Raw genomic sequence first — 4,963 nt, 5'->3', positions numbered from 1 at the left:
GATTGCTTCATCCTTAGCCAGGATTTCTTTGGGTCGGTTCCGATTCGAGCTCTGTGTTGGTCTTCTGACAGTATGATTTCGGTCTACATCACGCCGGAGATGACACAGGTGGCCAACGGATTCGATGACGATAAGGTGGGTAAGATGAGATTTTTCTCTTATTGAGTGTGTGTTAGTGCAGTAACATTGTGCTGTCCTGACTGCTCATCTGCATTCCTCGCTAACAATTTTACTGGTTTTGTGCAGGAGAATATCCCTTTTCTTTCAGCTGCATTCGTGAGGAAGGTTGTAACTTGTAACATCGGTGTCATGTGTTTCCAGGTTCTCGTGAGAACATAGTTTGATACTTCACATCTTGTTTTGAGAACGAGCAACTTTGTATTCAAATGGAACTATGTGATCGCTGTCTATCTGTGAATCTAAACCCGCCACTGAAGCATTGGGAAGCCTTGGAACTTCTGTATCAGGTTTGAGACTTTTAGTTACGAAGCTGTCATTTACCAATTTTATTTCTTCTTGATCACTTATCAAATGAATACATTCATCTTTACTTCCTTCATATCTAATCTAAGCCGCCTACCTATTTAATATTTGACTGTAAAAAGATTACTTTATTGTAGTATGAATTTGTATGAATTTGGATACTGCATTGACCTCCGTTAGAAAGGATTGGTGTACTTGTTTCATCAAATATGGGCTGTAATTGGCCACCCACAATTTCTGAAAGAACAAGTCAACAAAAAAACTTGCCAAAATAGGAGGAGCGATCATTTCAAGAATCATGATCTTTAGTACTTTATGTTAAAGTTTATTATTTAGTTCTACCTTTATTGATGATATGGTACTTGATTAATTCTTTTGTCTGAAGTCTGAACTGCCTGACCTGTCCTACTTTTATAAATATAAGTGGGGCATAATGCTCTTGCTGCCTTGTCGGTATCTTTTGCCTATGCAAGGAATGTGAGAGCAAGGTGAGCTTCTACCCTCTCTGTAAGATACTTCCCATGGAGATATATATGTAGGATATAATTTATATAGAATTTATATACAAATATGAGTATCTTACTGGGTATTTCTATGTTAACACATTAATCTATAATTGTAGAACCTATGTCAAATTACAAGTCTGCAATGAGTTAGAAGCTGTTCTCTTCTAGCCCATTTACTTTTAAACCTTTGAGAATTGGACAATGTTTCGGATTGCCACACATTTTTTAACATCATGAAGTGTAATTGAAATTATCTACAAAGTTAGCTTCTTCCGATAAGATAAAATGTTGTGGTATTGGCTATACGCATCTTTACTAAATAACTTGCGATTCATTGGTTTTCTTTGCAGGATTTAAGGCTTGGAAACTATTTTTTTTTTGCAAAACTGAAGCATAAAACTTACATTTGGCAGGAAAAAATAATCAAGAAAGATTTCTGTTGTACAAATTCAGTTTTAATATTATGTCTGAGTAGATAATTTCCTCCTGAAACGGAATCCTTTAGGTCCTGCTCCGGTGCATCCATCAAAATTACCAGTGTCCATCTTACCTATTAGAGAATGCTTGCAGGTGAACTGATTTTTGGTACTTGATTCATCTACACTTTATTTCTTTTCCATGTTAATAGCATCTGAAATATTTTCCTTTCATTGGCAAACTATACTACTTTTCTAAAAGCATACCTTGCTCATTGAAATAACATGGATCAACTTATTGCAGATCTATTGAGGGGGATTTGGAGATGTTGTCTCAAGCAGAAAAGAAGGAAGTGAGAAGTTGCTTTGACAAATTGTGCCTACATTTTGTTTGCTTTCAGGTTTAAATTTCTGATCCATAGTAATGGTGGTAACATGTAGATCATTACCATGTAGATGTAATTAACTCTACATCAGGAGTTTACACCTAAAGTTGTTTGTAATTATTAGATGTAGTTAACTCTGCATCTCCACATCACTGTTTCCATCTAAAGTTTACAAGGAAGCTTGCCACCTAAACCATCATTTCTATGTCGAGTTGCCAGCTATCATGAGATTTTCATTGCATGTATCCTTCTAAATCAATGACTGTTATCCGAAAAATTCTCATTTTGATGTTCTGAATCATCTTATGGTGGAAAAGGTATTGCAAGATGGTCATTTCTCTGCTTATCTTGTTCCAGTCTATGCTCGTAGCTGAAGTAAGAAATTGGACTGAATTTAACTTGCTTCATATTGTACTGGCTCTAAGTAAAAAAAGGTTTGGTTGTTTAACTCAGTCTATCAGATAGGTTATCCTTGGCATATTGGGTGGTAAACATTTGTCCTGTTGGAGGTAATGTTTAGAATTTTGTGAGCACCTAATTGGTGGGTAAACCAAAGAAAGCTGTATTTCCTGTATTGATATGATAATGTCAGGGAACCTAATCCCAGTGCTCTGCTCAAATAGCTCAAGGAAAGCTGATCCCACTGCTTATAATCCTCTATTTTCATTTGGGTGTTATAAAACATGTTTTGTGTCATTATGTCTTAATATAGTGCCCATCCAATACATGTTGCTCTGGATTACCCACATCTTGGTTATTTCATTTATGGGCATAGCAGTCATTTGATAAATTGGGTCAATAATTTTTAGAACTCATCTGGAAATAGTTGTGATCCACACAGTGGCAGAGGTGATGGAGAAGGTCACTGGCGAGGTCGCCGACGCATTCCCTATCAATGAAAATCTCAAGGAGGCTGCCGACGCCTCGAGGATTAAGGCGGTCACCGATGTGATGGAGGAAGATGCTGAGAAAGCCAAGGCTTTGATCCAGAAGGTTAGTTTAATTTCGCAGTACGTTAGGCTTTGATTGCGTACAACAGCCTGCTGATGTTGCTATTACTTAAAGCTCATGGTACAACCTTGCAAGTTATTACCACCTGCTGTTCCTTGCCATCAGTAGTTGGAGATACGTGCTGATCTGTAGGATTTAGTTTTCCTAGCAACTTGTGATAGTGACTTGCACCTTGCACAGTTTAAGCACCGGGTTTTTACAGTTCAAAATAGAAAAAGGAAATGAGGCGTTGGGTTATGACTCGTGAAGGAAGTGGAAGATACAATAAGCTCATTTTGTTATTGCATTTTACTATTGCCCCGAAAAATAAGTCCTTTCTTAGGTAGAGATAGCATCACATTTAGGTTGAAACATAGCATCATATTTAATTAGTCACTCTGAAATATAAATTAGCATGATAAGTAGCTAGGTGAGAGATCATAATTTTATTGAAACCATTGATATTATTTGATCATGTAGGTAAGAAAATGAATTGCCATTTCCTTTTATAAATAAAAAAGTTCTAGGTCTTGTATGAAAACTAAAATAAGTATATAATATGTTTTGTGCCATCCAATTACCAATATTGGTAGCATATTGTACTTGTTCATTGATAGGTTTTAATGAAGGTCTGTAGTAATATGATGAGGCCTCGTATCCTAACCTGTGATTTTATATTGACATCATTTTATTTTCCTTGAACTGTTGTATTATTGACTGGTTGGATGGATGGTCAGTTGCCAGTGTGAAGGATGGTGGTCGTGCTGATGGAGACGATGACGGGAAGTGGCAGCAAAGGAGGTTGCCGCTAGCTGCTAGCAGCACGCCAACATGGAGCTTGCTCTGCCAGCGTCTGGGTGGTGGAAGTAGGATGATAGTTGTGCGACAGAAAGATTACATGAAACCGGCAATAGAAAGAATCTGTTACCAAGTGTTCAAATAGCTAGGTAGGCATTCTATTTTTTGACAATTATTTGTACTTCTGTTTAAAACAAAGTGAATGCTTCTATTATACATGTTGTTAAAAAATTATACAATGAAAATTAATGTTTATGGAAAGGATTTGTTTCGCCCGTGTTATTTGTACTTCTGTTTAAAACAAAGTGAATGCTTCTATTATACATGTTGTTAAAAAATTATGCAATAAAAATTAATGTTTATGGAAAGGATTTGTTTCGCCCGTAGCAACGCACGGGCATGATCCTAGTTTATATATATATATATGTGCAGTAAGATGTGTATCTTTTTGTTTGAAATACATATAGATACTTTAAAATCTGTAATGTGATAGCTGTGTTAAAATTTTGACTGTTTCTCTGAGGTTTCTCTCTCTCTTGCAAAATACTGAAACAATTCAGTAGTAACATTCATGGAGACATTACAAAGCACCACAGTAAGGTTACATATTTTCGTGATTTCATACTCAACAAAATGTAATTTCCTAAACAGGTGGCTGCAATGTGGCATTGTGGGCCCTTGTAACGTCCTAAAATTTACCAAATTAAATCACTCGCTAAAAATTATTTTCAAAATCTTTTCATCACTTGAGCTCCCAAATCCCATCTTCCCAGCAATTCGGCCGTCCTGGCACCAAAGCCGACCACCGTCCATTCGTTTTCTTTTCCTCTCCGCGCGTCGCGCCACGTTGCTGGCTTGACCGCTTCCGCCATTCCCGCCGTATCTCTTTATCCCATCGCTGTGCAATTTTAACCGTACCCTGTGCACCATCAGATCAATCCCTGAATCTCTTTTACCACTTTACCCCCATCTCTCTCTTCCCTTCTTCTTTTCCTTCCTCATTTTCTGTTTCCTCTCCCTCTCCGCACTCGAGCACGCCTACCACCCTGCCCCAGCCCCGCTCGCGCGCGCACGCCACGCGCACAACACTGCCCTCGTGCCACGCCACCGGCCCCTACCACCCGCGCTAGCGCCGCCCGCTCGCACACGCCACCGCTCCGCCACATCGCCCGCGCTAGGCCCTACCGCTCCGCCACACCGCCGCCGCGCCGCGCCTCCTTCGTCCAAGGTGAGAGGAGGAATGGGTCTCCCTCACCCTTCTCTCCCTTTTCCCCCTCTCCTCGGCCGTGGGCGGGCATCGTCACGCCGGTTGCCCTAGGCCTGGCATCCCCCCTACCCTCCTCTATTTTGAGGAGGAGAATGCAAAATTGCCTTTTACCCGCTC

At 39.6% G+C, this 4,963-nt stretch overlaps 1 long non-coding RNA gene across 1 annotated transcript; it reads left to right on the top strand.

Moving 5' to 3' along the window:
- The first annotated feature begins 258 nt into the window (after positions 1-258).
- Positions 259-2,739, top strand: LOC101759509. Its single transcript, XR_215357.3, has 3 exons — positions 259-467; positions 1,710-1,806; positions 2,639-2,739. It is a non-coding gene; the product is annotated as an uncharacterized LOC101759509 (long non-coding RNA).
- Positions 2,740-4,963: the final 2,224 nt, after the last annotated feature.

Source organism: Setaria italica, chromosome VI, assembly GCF_000263155.2.
Source record: "Setaria italica strain Yugu1 chromosome VI, Setaria_italica_v2.0, whole genome shotgun sequence".
Lineage (NCBI taxonomy): Eukaryota > Viridiplantae > Streptophyta > Magnoliopsida > Poales > Poaceae > Setaria > Setaria italica.
The sequence above is the reverse complement of the archived record's forward strand: the minus strand, read 5'-3'. Positions and strand labels throughout refer to the sequence as shown.